At 40.1% G+C, this 16394-nt stretch overlaps 1 protein-coding gene across 4 annotated transcripts in view; it reads right to left on the reverse strand.

Moving 5' to 3' along the window:
* Window positions 1–16394, reverse strand: part of LOC125691606 (uncharacterized) — a 206110-nt gene that overhangs the window by 161326 nt on the left and 28390 nt on the right. For all 4 annotated transcript variants that reach the window (XM_048941108.1, XM_048941106.1, XM_048941104.1 and 1 more), the window contains one exon: window positions 1243–1350. The gene's annotated coding sequence lies outside the window, so the exon portion shown is untranslated. The remainder of the gene's footprint in view (window positions 1–1242; window positions 1351–16394) is intronic.

Below are 16394 nucleotides of genomic sequence, written 5' to 3' on the forward strand. Positions count from 1 at the left end.
ACATATTTCTAAGCCAAGCTCATACATATTCAATACATTTCCTGGAACCATCTACATATTCATTATTTTTCCAGGAATTCATTTACATAAAGTCCCTCTCCTTGGCTCATGAGTCATATGCAGTGAGGGTCCCCACTGGTGGCCTTTGGGGATGAAGTTACTTGTCTTCCTCACTCTGGATCTTCACCTCTGGCCCAGTTTGCACAAGAAAACCGATTCTTGCTGAGGATGTGCCAACTCTTCCTCGTGTTTGTTCCTCTTTCTGCTAACTATGGAAATTAGAGCTTATTTTTCCTCGCTGCCATTTGCAAAAGCGCTTCTGTGAGTCTTAAGCAATGGGCAGAATTCAACCCACCCATCTCCATCACAAGGCCAGAAACATTTTAACAGATCATTTGTGCACCTGGCTCATTTCAACTCATGATCACTCATTCCCACAGTGACAGGTACAAAAGAACAGATCACAGCTCTCTCCCAGATCTCACTTGCCACATCCTCTGCCTAAGGAGTCCCTTTTACTTGACCTACGTTTTAAAGTAATTCAAATACAAGAATGACTGAGAATTTCAAAGATCTTTTGATCATCTTGCTACTATCAACTGCAGTCTACTGAGAAAAAAAAAAAAATCAAGATTACTAGTATAAGGCAACGATACTCTTTAACAGACATGCCTTCAAGCCACACTTAAAGGTTAGTGCTAGATGCTGAACAGAATGAAGATTAAAGAAGCATTCTTCTTCCCATAAGGAACATGCTCTTCACTTTCTTTCAATCTTCACTTTCTTTCTCTCTGCTAACAACATTTTACTGTAAGTTGCTAAAAAGCATATGCAGTTAATTACATTCTTGCTGTGTACAATAACTGATATTCTGCATATTTTCTTTCTGCGTAACAATTTTTCACATACTGACGTCATCAGTTCAAGCAAAATATACTACATACCCACTAACAGACAAAGTAAGAATTCCAACCCATTTCCCTTCTCAGAGCTGGTATCCATTGCTTGACGCTAGGTAATTACCAAGTTCAGGTCTACATTTTTTTCTAGATCTGATTCATTTGACCTAAAAGTAAAACCTTATTTTGCAAAGGCACCCTGTGGGATGAAAATGGTCATTATATTGCTGATGAGTGATAAAGCTCAACAATAACTCGAGCCAGACATAAACCCCCATATGGCACCTGGCCCTCACATGTAACCAGTCCTAGTTGCATGGGGAAAAAAGGTAGTTTCACCTACCATAAAGGTCTTTACTCTGCACCAGGGAAGGATTCCACACCTCTTTTGTCACACCCACAAGGGAGCTCTCACAACAGCACTCCAACTTGTTCATGCATTCCCTCAAGCCTATAAAAAATTAGAGTAATATCAGCATAAAAAAATATTACAATATGGACACTGAAGGGAACAGAGTGGATTCAGCTTGTTTGGGTTCAGGTATAAACTCCACAGATGTAATTCCAAGTGCTTACTTTATAGCACTATTACTGCAGTAGATTTCCCTCCTTAGAAACTGAGTCAGTTTCCATTCAGCTTTACTGGGAACATTCATGCTGCAATTTCTTACCACTTTACATCAATGAAGGATGACAAAGGTGAAATACAGAAGCAATTACTTCAGTTCCTATAGGACTACTAGTTTGTTGGTGTTTTGTTGTTTGGTTGTTTTTTAAATGTTTATTGTTTGAAAGTTTCAGTCTGATACATCCAGGAGCTCTCCTCAACTCTTTACACTGTCAAGACTGACCACAAAGACACCTGACAGCTTTTTACACATGCACAATACAGCTCTGATCTAGGCTCTACTCTGAAGAAGCGACCTACTGAAGGCCCAGGTCACCTTTCCTCCACGTAAGCCATGTATTTCTCATTTCATTCTTCTTATCCATTCCTGCTATGTCAGGGAAGAGGAGAAGTTTTTTTTTTTTGGGTGTCCCTTCCCTTCCGTCAGCTCCCAAAGTGCCATGGTGCGAGTCCTCTCCTACTTCTCCAACTATGGAAAGGCAAACTAGTGTTTCCCTTCCGTAAGTAGCACATTATTGGTAGTATATATTATAAGACAGTAAGAAGCACTCAGATAACTCATTCAAATAAAACTGATCAGCTAGACTTGAGCTATCCCATAACACCCAGCCTGAGAGACTTAATAACCCTTCTCTCATAAGCACTGCCTGCTGAGAACAAGTTATCTGCTACAGCTTTCCTGCACTATTTTTCAACTATGATATGATTTAATTTGCACAGGTGATAGGTACTAAAATGCCAGTTGTGTAGAATGGCAGCTGGGTAATAAGCTTTATCTTATGAAGTAAATAAACTTCAAGGGCTTCCAGCCTTTTCATCTTAAATCACAATTTAAATCAAGAGCATTTTGATGAAACACAAGAAAAGCTGGATTTGTGCTGATAGGGACAGAAGATTTCAAAAGCTCACTCATGCTGCAGCCCAAAGGGGCAGTGATAACATGAATAATCAAGACTACCAAATAATTTTCCCGCTTAAGAAAAACACATCTCTGAAAATGATTAGCAGGAAGGTCTGTTTCATCCTAATTGACCCAACAGCACAGAAAGTTTACGGTGTTAATTTGATGCAGAACTGTAACTGCATCAGTGATCTTTCAATTATTTTAAATTGCAACACTCTCAGCCTTCTTCAAGGCACTTCCCACTTGCACAGGAGCAGAGTACGATCTACAGAATTAATCCTTCTACTCTCTCGCAAAACTGTTACAGTTTCCAGATGACAGCTATCTTCATTTGATATAAATAAGAAAGAAACATGCTGTTTTACCATGTGAAACGATCAGCCTCACAATGTCAAAACTTTTCACGCTTCATTCCTCCTATTTATCTAGTAGCATTCTCTTTTTCCTCCCCAGTAACAAGCTGCATTTCTGTGCAATGAAAATTAACCCTAAATTAACGATGTTCTCCCTATAGTATCCATATTGTCCTTACAAAATTCTCTATTATTTCAATCCTGCCATGCTTGGTAGAAAGTAATTCACAGATGCTCAGCCCACTCCCTCTACAAAGAGGATCATTTGAAGGCCCAATGTGTTAATAGATATTAGAAAAAAGAAAAAAAAAAACACAATGCATTTTCCTCCTTTCCTATCTTTACTGCTCAGGCAATCAACATCAACTTTGGTTTTTGTGCTTTCAGTGTCTCACGGTAGTATGTTTTTAATTTCTCATTAGCTACTTTTTAAACACACAGATGATAACCATTAAAAAAACCATCATCCCAACTGTTCTACCCCCCTTCTTTCGAAACTTATTCCTTTCTAAAGATGCTACCAAAATGGGAATAAGTACTAGCCTAAACATAGATGTGTCCATGCGTAAGAAAGCATTCAAGGGAAAGATGGTAGGAAAATAAAGAAGCAGAGAAGACATGCTCAGTCATTAAGGAATTTGTGTACATCACTCCAACAGAAATACATGCATCTCTAACTGAAGGTACTGTGCTGAACATCATCAGCTGTGCACGTGCCAAACACAGAGTTTACTTGTGCATCCTTATAGGCTTCTTGAAGTACCCAGAAAGTTTTTTGCTCCAAATATGAGGGTTGTTCCAAAAGTAATGCTTCCAATTTCATTAAGTTCGCCCACGATTTCAGGAGCAAATATTGGTGGTACAGCTGCAGAGATTGAACCTCCCCCCACAATATGCCATTAAACTTCATTGCCCTGGGGCAGCTGGCAGCAGAGAGGCAATCTGACTGGATGGCACCTGACACAGAAGTGTGCACGAAGCAAAGGCGTGGAACTGAATTCCTCCATGCAGAAAAAAATACATCCATTAACATTCATCAACATTTGCTGAACATTTCTGGGGACCAAACAGATGTGAACACAGCAGTGAGGTGGTGCTGTGTTTCAGCAGTGGTGACAGCAATGTGAAAGTCAAATGGCATTCCAGAGAGCCAGACAGATTTTTAGGAGCATGGCATGTAGGCTCTTATCCATCACTGGCAAAAATGCCTAGCTATGCAGATGTGTGCAAATGAAATGACGCATTTTTTTCTATCTCAGACACTGTGACAACACTGTACAGAACCCTAACACAGAAAGCAAGAATTCACATTCTGATTGGTTAAGAGACACACTTGCAGCTAACCAGTGACTAGCCAAATAAAACAATAACAACTCTTGTGAAGGCCTCAGAACAAAAATACTGTAACTCTCTGGTGAAATGTTCAGAACAAACAGGCGTTGTGCATAAGCAATGGAGAAGTCAGGAGCTGGTCATATTGCTTAAGGTGCTCTTGGTTTCCTCTTCGCAGTAATCACAACCCTCCACTACCACAATGCAAAGTATGGCACGTACACAACACACCACACTGGACACTCTCAGCTGGCAACAGCTCCTGGCCCAAGTGGCGAGGACCATTCAGGGACCATTGTGTGGCATAAAAGATACTGCCAACCCCACAGCTGGCAGCACAATTCCCACCTCATCCTCAGCACCCCACAAGAACAAACCCTCAGGATCACAGGATCCACAGTGGTGACTTGCTCACCTTTATTTTTTCCTTTTTCCTTTTGTGCTCGTCTTTTCACAAATAAAGGCACACTCCCACTCAGTTAACACTTTTACCCCTTTCCAAGTCTTAATTCAGAGCAATAAAGAGCAATAAAATGAACCACAAGCTGCTTTCACTTGCAACATTGTGACTATGGTGAAAAACAGTGTTTCAAAGCTGAGAAACCATCAAATAATGTTACTGTATTCTTTTAGTGTAGCATTCACTAAAATAAACAGCACCCAACACTTTTGGAGCCACCTGTATGTTACAGTAACAAGCAAAGCAAGTCAGTGGAGGACAAGGTCTATAGGCTGCTCTCGTGAACAAGGACCTTCACCAGTGCTTTTACTAAGAAAGCAGATCAAAGGGAAATCCAAGCAGAAATAAGGCAGCAGGAGCCCCCTGACTGGAACACAGGTAAAGAGAGATGCTGGCATTTTACTGTTCAGTAAACAGAATAGAAGGAACAATTACTGCCTTCTTCCCTGCACTTCTAGTTGCTAGCATCCAAACTGGAAATGGGCACAGATCCTCTCCGCACACTAAAACACACTGAACTTTTTACTCCTGTAGGTAGTGATAGGGCAAAGGGGAATGGTTTTAAGTGCAAGGACAGCAGGTTTAGCTTGGGTGTCAAGAGGAAAGTTCGTTACAGAGAGAGTGGTGAGGTGCTAGAACAGGCTGCCCACATTGGTATTTAAGACCAGGTTGGATGGGGCCCTGGGCAGCCTGCTGTAGTACCTCACCTGGAGGTTGGCAGCCCTACCTGTGGCAGGAGGGTGGGAAATTAATGATCCTTGGAGTCCCTTCCAACCCAAGCCATTCTATGATTCTATAATACTCACTGCTGTCACTTAATTACCATGATTACTGTGTTGCCTAATAAGGGTTAACAAACTGGTGAGGGGAAAAAAAACCACACTAAAAATAGCATTAAAATGAAAATAAAAACCAGCTGAAGATTGCTCCATTAAGAACAAAAAAGCCCAATCGAATATCATCAAGCGATTGAAAGAAAACATGGTCACATTATCTTCATAACCCCCTGACTCAACCACCTGGAGATACCTCTCCTTGTTTAACAAGGAGGCAGTCAAGGGTGGAAGCTCACCTGTGAATTCTGTATAGGGCAGTTCAATGCGCAAAATGTTCAGCCTTACAAATACCTGTATATTCTCAGATAACTTTCATGTTCTGTTTTCCATCCTGCCTTCTGTTTTCTCCTTATGCCCTTCATTCTGTGCTACAGGAGCTCTGTAAGTGCAGTTTCTACACTTGTGTTTCACTTTTCCTTTTCTCTTGAATAGATTCATGCCATTACCTTAACTCTCACTTGTTATTCTTAAATCATCTCCTTTTACCCTCCACTGCCTTTCTCCATTTTGTTTCAAGGCTATTAAGGTAAGATTTAATTTTCCTTAATTTCTGTATGGGAATTGCTAAGTTACAGCCTGAACCAATGACTGAGCACCTGGTGAAGGGACACAGCCAACCCTGGGAGCACAGGTGAAAAGAACTGGCCTGTGCCAACAGAAAGGGTTTAACCTGGTCCCACCCCTCTCTAAGCCTCATTTAAGGCTTTAGATAACAATATTGCTATCCCTCTGTCTCATTCTCTCCAAATGAGGAACAGTGCTATCTTCTTCCTCAATTACCACTACTTCAACTGAAGCAAGCTGAACATTTGCAGAAAAACATTTATTTTCAACAAGCCTTCAGCACTACCTGGTTTTGTCCTTGTTAATTCATTACCTGAGAAGTATTTTTAATGCTCTGGTTTCACTTTTTCTCAATTTGGACAGGTTTGTAATGCAGGTTTCACATGCTGAAGTTTTTCTAAACTATTTTCCATATTGGCTGAGTTATGCTACACCTTTTACATTTGGTATAGTTGAAATCTAATTATAGCCTGAAGGTATTTCTCTACACATCTTTTTCCTGTTTCCGTGGGAGCATCTAAAGGAGAATAAACAGCATAAGCATAGTAATGCAAACACCTTACAGGCAAAGTAGGAGGAAAATCCTTACCCTACACACTTACTCCCCAGGCAGATAATCACACAGAAGTAAATATGGACTCATACAAAAAAAAAAGTCACATCCAGTAAATAATACACATTGAGGCAGATTAGAGAGGAATAACATAACTGCTCAGGTTGGAAAATACCTGATCATCGAATCCAACTACAACCTAACCATCCTACCCAAACTATAACAGCCCTCTGCTCAATCACGTCCCTGAGCACCACATCCAAATGGTTTTTAACCACCTCCCTTGGGGAGCCTATTCCAGGCCTTAACAACCTTTTCTGTAATGAAATGTTTCCTGATATCCAACCTAAACTTCACCTGGCACAACTTAAGGCCATTTCCCCTCCTCTTGTTACCAGTGAGAAGAGACCAACCCCGCTCTCTCTGCAATCACCTTTCAGATATTGGAAGAGCGTAATAAAGTGTCCCCTCAGCCTCCTCTTCCCCAGACTGAACAGCCCCAGTTCCTTCACTCTCTCCTCACAGGCCATGTTCTCCAAGCCCTTCACCAGCCCTGTTGCCCTTCTCTGGACCTGCTCCAGCACCTCCATGTCCTTTCTGTACTGAGGTGCCCAAAACTGAACACAACACTCAAGGTGAGGCCTCACCAGTGCTGAGTACAGGGCAGGATGACTTCCCTGGTCTTGCTCACCACACCATTGCTGATCCAAGCCAGGATGCCATTGGCCTTCTTGGCCACCTGGGCACACTGCTGGCTCATATTCAGCCCACTGTCCAGCAGTACACCAAGGTCCCTTTCCATCAGGCAGCCTTCCAGCCACTCCTCCCCAGGCCTGTAGGATTGCCTGGGGTTGTTGTGACCAAAATGCAGGATCTAACACTTGGCCCAAATGAAACTTATACAGTTTACCTTGGCCCATCCATGCAGTTTAGTACCTTTTTGTTGCCACACGGGAATTTTTAGCATGCAGCTGAGGGTACAGTGATAAATAAAAACAGCTGTAGCTGGATATGTCATCTTCTCTGTTTCACACTAGGATGACAGATATGAAAGTAGGAAAAAAATCATGGTTACTCTGGCACTGCATCCCATATTGGCCTGTATCAGAGAAAGTACCTGTGCAGCCTCATTTTTAGACTTGAGTTTCTGATCTCCTAAAGAAAGCTGTTCAGAAGGCAAATTCTTGATTTCATTACCCTGTTTTTATTTTCTCCTCTTCCTTTCAAAAGCAGGAAGGTCAAAGGCACAGAGCCATGCTGCCTTTGAGACTGTTTGAAAAAACAATTAGACGGGAGAGCGTCCTTAAAAAGACAGGATGCTACAGGAAAACAATTGCTGTGGAGGATCAGCTTCTTAAAAGGGAATGAAACATTCTAGTAACATACCAACCTGACATGCTAGAGTTCAGAGCAAGTTAAAAAGTATGTAATTGTCTTCTGCTGAGAATGTTCTCATGCTGAACTGAAACTGCTTTCTGTGATATTTTGCCTTGGTAAGTAGCTTTTTATCACTGACCTTTAAAATTACATTCAGAAATTATTTACTGTTTTCCTTACAGTAAGAAACCATCTCCTTTCAACTATTTTGAAGGCTTTTTAGAATCCAAGCTCACATCCTAGGCAACTTATCTTCTGTTAGATTGGCATACACAGAAGTGGATGACTTGATTCATGACGGTGGGGCAAACGAAGCTCTGAAGTAATTTTCTCTATGTGTTCCCTCAGAACTTACACACAATAGCCATTCAGACACAGAGATGCATGCAGAGCATCTATGAGGAGAATTACAGCACCAGTCTGATAATATTCAGTGCGCTGGAATCAAGTTGCCAAGTTTAATGAGTTGCTGGAGTACCCCACTCCAACAAGATGCCTCCTTCCATACACCTAAGCAACACTGAAGTTACATTCATCCTTCCTGACCTTTCTTGTTGAAACCTATAAGCTACGTTTTTATTTTAGTCATAACTATGTTACAAGTATTGTAGGTACAACTATCAGAAGTTTTCTGTAGGCAAAATTGTAACAATTTTTTCATACTATTTCTAGTTTGCCTCCTTAGAAAATAAAACATTCTATTTTTATGTATATGATCAGTTACTCTTTCTTTTCCCCCAGAACTTCACCTATCCATTAACAGAAAGATGCATTTCTACATTTTGACTTGTTTATACGCTGTTTATGTTCCATAATAAAAACATCCTTATTACATTGTTATGGTCATGGAGGCTTACCTGTAAGCCTCTACCTAAAATTTTAAAAGATACATCACCCTTCATGTACTGTCTACTTAAAGGTCCTGAGTGTTTTGGAAAATACTAAGTATGTATTTGTGAACAAGATAATAGTTCTGGATGTGCCATTATTTCATGTTTTAATACTTTCATAAATATAAATCAGTTTATTCTGAGAGGGGTTTAGGTTGTAAGAGATTCCTAACCTTACTAAACTGGGAGACAAAACATGTTTAAACAACAAATTATACAAGCATAATTAATATCTTATTGCAAGTCCAAAGGACTTACCCAAGCAGAAACTTTTTTTTTCCCCCTCCCTCTCCAGTCTTTTGATTGTGTTCTCTCTCCATTTTTTGAGAGAAAATACTATGGCTGGATCTCTCAGCCATACTTGCACAGGCTTCCAAATCATAACCTGCTTATTCACTCTTAAGTATTTCTGGAGCAGCACCAAACAAACTTCAATCTGACTGTGCAAATACTTACTGAAACACTAAAATGTGACTTCTGAAAAATACACTAAAAAAAATACAAATTGAAAAAAATTCAGTAGGTAAGTCACACCAGAAAACCTCTACACTACGCTTTCATCTCTTATCCCCAGTTCAGTTTCTGCACTGAAAAATGAAACTACAGATCTTTATACCCAGGCAGGCTTAACAGATCATAAGCAAGATCAGCACAGCCACCACCATCACACAACGACTGCCCTAATGGTGAGCTAGATTCAAGTTTGATTATCCATCTTCCCTTGAGAAAATTGGATTTGCGGTTCCTCACTTTTGTGTTCCTTCAAGATGTCGTTCAGGCCAGTCTAACGGCAGAGAAAATGTTCTACCCCATCAATAAATGTATTACAAAGCAAAGCATGCTTCCATTTTAAACACCTTCATGTGCTATCTGAGCACACTCATAGATGTGTAAGGGTGATACTCTAAACCACATTCCAGGTAATCATCCATTCAGGAAAAAAAAAAAAAAGAGAAAGGGTGCTTGAAACCTCTTACAAAGCACATTGCAGGGAAGGTATCCACACTCAGTTCAAGTGACTTCCATACTGAGACTGACTTGAGAAAGAGGCTTTTGAGAAGAACAAGAACAGTGGAAATGGTACAAATAAGCTACTTGATAACAAATACTTAGAAATCCATACTACTTCAGGCTGTCCTTAATTGGGAAGCTATGAATTGTGTGAGTATCAAGAGGTTCTGGCATAGTGTCAGCAAAGAGGGTAGCAGGAGTTCTGGATGGCCTTGTTTTTTGTATTCATGTACAGCAGTCAATACAAATGACTTCAAGAACTTGAACAGTACAGAAAACCTGTTTCAGGACCTTCATCTATGATCTGCTCGTCAATCTTATCTAAACAGCTGTTAGACATCCAGCAGCGCCCACCATAAACCAAAGACTAGAAACAAACTCTGAACTATTCTGACATCCAGTTGACCTGCAAACACTTGAGCTCCCTGTTGGGATCCACTCACAGGCAACAAATCGCTCTCTAGCACTGGGTCAATTTGCATTTATAACTTCGAGTTAGAACCACTGCCAGATGAGTATTCCCTTCAGTGCATGCCTGCTTGATATAAACAACCCACGACAAAGCGACTGCCTCATTTTCTGTGTCTGTGTCTAGATATTGCTAAGAAAAACCACATGGGACTTCCAGTCAGCTGATGGCAAGGCTTTTTCACTCCATGCTCAGACTATCCTGCCCCTGGTGTTTGTACTTAAACGTCATCCACTCACAGATGCTAGTTATTTTACTCATGTTCAATTTCATCTTCTGCTTTTATTTCCCTTCGCAACACCTTGGAGTTCAATTAAGACCAGCAATAAATGATATAGAATGCTGCAGTTATTTTACCAACGGTAAGCTGAAAGCATTTGGGAAAAATCCATGGAAATTAAAAAGTAGATTGTTTCTTGTTTCAGTTGTCTTGTTTTGACAGTACCCTCCAGCTTTTGCAGGTTTAATTTCCTCTTTCAAGCTACAGGAATAAAGCAAAGTGCCAAAGAAAACCACTTTGTCCAGCCTCAGCTAGTCATTTCGAGGTGTAATTACAGAGCTGAATGTTCAGCCTCAAGTTTCCCAGATAATTTAAGGTTTAGGTTAGCTGTATCTCTTTACTAAGTATTTCAATTCTAACTCCTCTCCATTAAAATAACCCCCAAAACACACAGAACGGTTTTCCCCTGGGTAAGGGCGAGCAGATACATCATTCAGCTGTGTGTTTTTCTAACTTCCCCAGAAATCCAGGTAACTAAACAAGTTACTCTAGGTTAGTAACTTGTTAGTAAGGGAAATAGTGGTTTATATTTTAAGTTTCAGGCTCACCTGATAAAGACCAGGTAACTGCACTGAAGACAAGCTCTCCAAGAAAAGCAACAGGAAGAACTTGTGCAGATCAGAGTAGGACTGAGAAAAGGTTTTTGCTGTTTCCTATAATTCTTTCAGTAGTATTCTTCTGCTCAATTTACTCTAAATGCTCTGTTAGGTTGTAAGTTCTAAAAAATAAATGCTTTAAATAATAATAAAATTGAAAAAAATCTACACTAACTGATTGATGCATTGTAAAAAACAAATTATTTCTGAAAAGAAGGTGATACTGGTAAAGAAATACAACTCGCAGACTTTCATGTTACTGAAAATGTACTTTTTCTTTGAAATATCTACAGTGAAATTTTACTCTAGATCTAAAGGAGAGTCATGCCAAAAAGCACATGGCTTACGTGTAAATACACACCCTTGAGCAAACAGAATCAAATCAGTGATTTTAGAAATCCAAATAAACATCGTAGAAGAACACAAAAATCTGGTCTGTAAAAGCTGTATTTATCTTGAACATGAAGAAAACAAAAAATTGTAACCATTTAAGACAGTGAAAATTAGGCATTAGCCAGGGATTAATACTGGAGTCCTATATGGCTTACAGAGTTATGTTTTGCACTTTGTCAGACTATGGAACTTGCCTCTGAAGCATCACCACTGTAGACAGCAGTGGAGGCTTAGAGCAAAGCAGCAGCACAGCAACAATCTTCTTCCAAGAGCTTCTTTTCATCAAATTAAGAGCACAGTGCCGCACCACTGATTTAATGAGTGCTTTCATCTCTTAAGCTAAATGGCATCATTTCAACTCTCTGAAGAAACAATAATATATTATGGATTCACAATCAAGAAATGCATTGTGACTACAAATTCTATTTCATATATCCCTCTGCATATAATTAAGAATTAAATTCTTTGCACTGTATTCAAGCCATAAGCAATCCTCTGAGATTTTTCAAATGAGCTTTAATGACCACCTTACGCAAAGATTTTGAATGCTAACATTATCAGTAAAAACAGCTCTATAACAACGCTAGCTCCAGAGATCTACTTCTCATCATATCATGACATTCACATTATGACAAGAAACATCATTCAGCACAGCTTGAGAGGGAGGACAGAATCTTACCTGTTTGCTTTTCATAAAGCAAGCATTACATCAAGAGGCGACAAGGCTCACTGCATTTCCTGCCAATACAGCAGGCACTGGTTAGACTCCAGCAGCCCTTTTCTTGCTCAGTCTTACGAACGTTCACTTAAGTGACTGACACCAAACACCACTGAACATTCAAGTATCATTTGCACAGTATGGTAGTCTGGTTGCATTCAAGAACAGCTCTTCCTTTCTACCTACTTAAACATACACACCACACAAGCAGCATTCCTTTGGAGTACTAGAAACCTGCATCGGTTGGACATCAGCTCCTCACCACTGCAGCTCGGTAACAGGGCTCCAGCTCCAACCAAAACAAATATACCATTTCACAGTGGCTATATCACTATTATTTAGGTGATTACTCTTGATTATTCACCAGAGTGGTGTTTATAACATTATGCTAGATACATGATAGATAATAGATAACAATATAATAGAAAAGATTAGATATTAGGAAGGAGATTTTCCCCCAGAGGGTGGTGAGGCACAGCAACAGGTTGCCCAAGGAGGCTGTGGATGCCCCATCCCTGCAGGCATTCAAGGCCAGGCTGGATGCGGCTCTGGGCAGCCTGGGCTGCTGGTTGCTGACCCTGCACATAGCAGGTGGTTGCAACTAGATAAGCACTGTGCTTCTTTTCAACCCAGGTCATTCTGATTCTAGATTGTTTCCCAAAACAAGGTAAGCCTGAAAACAAGACAGTGTAGTGACAGTCAATTTTTGAAACTTGTTCACCCTGGAGATCCTGAAACCACAGAACACAACAATACCTCAAAATTCTCCAAAACGATGCACTCTCACTGATTTTATAGCTCTCTATACTTCTTCAGAAAACAGACTCTGTTCTCAGTGCACCTGCATCCAAACAGGAGTCCATTTTTCACATCATCTAAATTGAAATGTAGCAAACGCAGCACTCCCATGAAAATCAATATTCCATCACCAAGATGTTTAGTCAGACATCAGCCTGAATGTACAACTCTTCTCAGATCATATCACACCTCTCACATTTCCAGGAAATACACATATAGGCCTTAGAGATTCGTACAAAGTTAAGGAACTTCAGCATAACTAATAAAAGGTGACTTTTTAAACATATTTCTCTCCATGCATTACTTTATACTAAGTTAGGAATGTTTACATCTTTCAACTCCTTCTACTGAACAGGGACAAACTAGTTCTTTTCAGCTTATTCCAGAAAAGAAAGGTTCTTTGCAAAGTAGTTTGAATTCCCCAATCAGTTCTTATACAGCACCTCCAACACAAAAACCTCCAGAACCCAGTCCAGACAGAAGACTGCCCTGAGTTCAACACTACTGCTTTCTTCTACCCCATGAGCAATCTTCAATTTTCTATACTGATTCACATAGACTCTAGAGTGTTCCTGTTTCCTCAGTAGGATGCAGAGTCTCTAGCAGCACGGAAAAAAAATGGAAGCAACAGCTTAACAAGCATTCAACCTGGTGACAGCAAGACTTTCTGGGCAATTAAACTGATATCATCCTTTCTTCTACTCAAAATTAGTACTGTTCCCCACAGAGTAGAAGTTGTAACCTCATAGAGAAATTAATGGATATACAAAAATCTAAGACATTTTCTCCTGCAAAGAGCTAGCTAGCAAGATGCAACAGATTTATGAAGGCTTTCATCTAGAAACCAGTTAAGACATTTTCCTTGCCAAACTAGCTCAAGTTCATTTAATAATCTCTTTCCTCCTGTAAGTATTGGACCTGTCTCCTAATTTGTAGCCTAAATGAGCTCAAGGTCTGCTTACACCAATTTGTTCTGACTGACCACTTTCTCTTTCCCTTTTATCCAGTCTGCTGTGTAGAAATGAAGAGCAGACACATGCCTGCACGTGCTCAGTTTCACTAGGATAAGCACAAGCTGAAATCTCTGGGTCCTCAGCTTTTACCTTGCCATTTCAACACTATGGGTAATTGCAAAGACTTGCTTTTGTGTCTGCGTTTTACCCTCTACTGCCAAACATTAATACATGCTACAGTGACTATGGCATCAGTAGAATATGCTTTTCCTACGAGTTTCCAACTTAACATGGTGACAAGACAAACGTCACAGCAAAAAGACTCCACATCACTCCTTAGGGAAAAGCCTCACGCTCTGTACTGTTAAACTTCACCTGGTAGGGCTAATATTGCCCTTCTTCTACACTCTGGTGTTCTGTAAAAACAAGAGCTGAACTGGAAACCAACAGCTCTTAGCAATAAACGCTCTCACACTACTCCATTTTGTGGGCCAGCTCATTTGTAAAGTTATGCAAGATCAAAACCCAACAAACAAGGACAACGTGACAGAACACAGACCTCCATAGACTTCCTAGGCATCTCTCCATGTTATCCTTGAGAACATCCAGAAGAACCACCATATTTGCCAAGAAGTAGACAGAAGTATTAATCATTTCCCAAAGCCACCACTTTCTAACAATTCAGTAATACTTTTTTTTTTTTTCTTTTTCTCTTTCTTTTTGTGACTCTTCTAAAGCCCCTGGGCAAAGTCTATTATCCCAAATGGATTTTTCACAGTACTGCTAAATTGAGCATCCCAAATTCATAGTACGCTAATCTAGCTCAATTTTATAGGCGTTTTTGATCAACAAGCTTTAAATCTGTTGAACAGAAGAAACATGGGGATATTCAACATAAGTTACTCTGTAAGCTTCACATTTGAGAAAAAAAAATACACATAAATGGGTTTTTTCTCATAAAGATCATCACTCTGACACAAGAAAGGACACCTCTAACCAGAGAGAAGGGAAAGTCGAAGCTGATCATACCAACCTGCAGATACCCTGCTTTGGAATACAGGGACAACATAAAGAGCCAGCACAAACCCAGAAGTTCCTATTTCACATCCCTAACTTCTTTTTTATCAGAGAGCACTGGAAGTTGAAAGTAAGTATGAAATTTAAGTATCCTTAATGTAGCAGTCACACTATTTACTAGATTTGTATTGTCTATTATCCAAATAGTTCAAAGCAATTTCATCTATCATATTTCTGACTCCATGTTTTTACTGCATAGTGAAGTTGCCAGGCTTTATACTAGTCAACCTCATGGGTCCCTCCAGGTCTAAACCATGCAGAGTTATCATAAAGGACTAAGAAAAAGTCTGTAAGTATCAATTACCTACCAAAAAAGGGGAAACTTCAGCACTTAAGGCCTTGATTCCAGCTGCAACCTTTTGCACTGATTGCTTTAAAGAAAATCACAGGACCAGATAATGTTTACTATGCAAAGCACCTGCTGTCCCAAGGTTATAGAGGAAGTTTGTGCATTCCCTCTAAAACTCCCAGGATCAATAGCACTAACTCCAAAACATTGTTACTCTCTTCTGCCTTGTAAGGTAAAACAGTGTTCCAGAAGGGTATTTTGAATACAAAGTCACTAGTTTTGTGAGCTGCTTCATCTGCTTCAGCACAGGTAGCCAAACAGGGAACATGAAGCAGAATCAAAGAGCCTGCTCCAAACCCATTTTGAAGCCTACAATCTGAATCAATTAATATCAGTCTTGAAGGACTTTCCTGCAGCCTGTACTCTGGAAATAACAGACCTGCAGTGTATTATGGCTGAACTGAATGAAGAAAGGGTTGTGCTGCCTGATACTGTGACTAGCTCCCCCCAAGTAAATCAGATGGCTCTGAGAGGTCCTTCTTCACCGTGATCAGTAGGGTTGGTCTCTAGTTGAACAGGGGATTCTGAGCAGCATGCTTTAAATAAACACCCCAAAAAAGCCTGCAGTCCAGATTTACTCCTTCATACCTTTACTGAATAAAATGTCTCCTCTATCTTTTGCTACAGCTGATAGTTTTCTCTATACCTTCATCTTTGTGGAATAAAGAATTCTTCTCCGATGGCCCCTGCACATCTGAGGAGAACTAGCATTTATTTTATACCTGTGAACAGATAGGTAGATAAAGAACACCACAATTCATGTGATTGCTAACCGGACCATTTCTATTTCATACAGTCTTAAAACAATACTGCTTGCAGTCAGTAGAAAGACTGATGTAACTAAAGATCATACAGCCCAACTGGCTCCTTTCACTTGTTATACTCAGTAAAATATACTTCCTGTACAACTATTCAGAGGCATTCTGGATTTATATCCACCCTCCTCCACAAGTA

Source organism: Lagopus muta, chromosome 4 (genome assembly GCF_023343835.1).
Source record: "Lagopus muta isolate bLagMut1 chromosome 4, bLagMut1 primary, whole genome shotgun sequence".
Lineage (NCBI taxonomy): Eukaryota > Metazoa > Chordata > Aves > Galliformes > Phasianidae > Lagopus > Lagopus muta.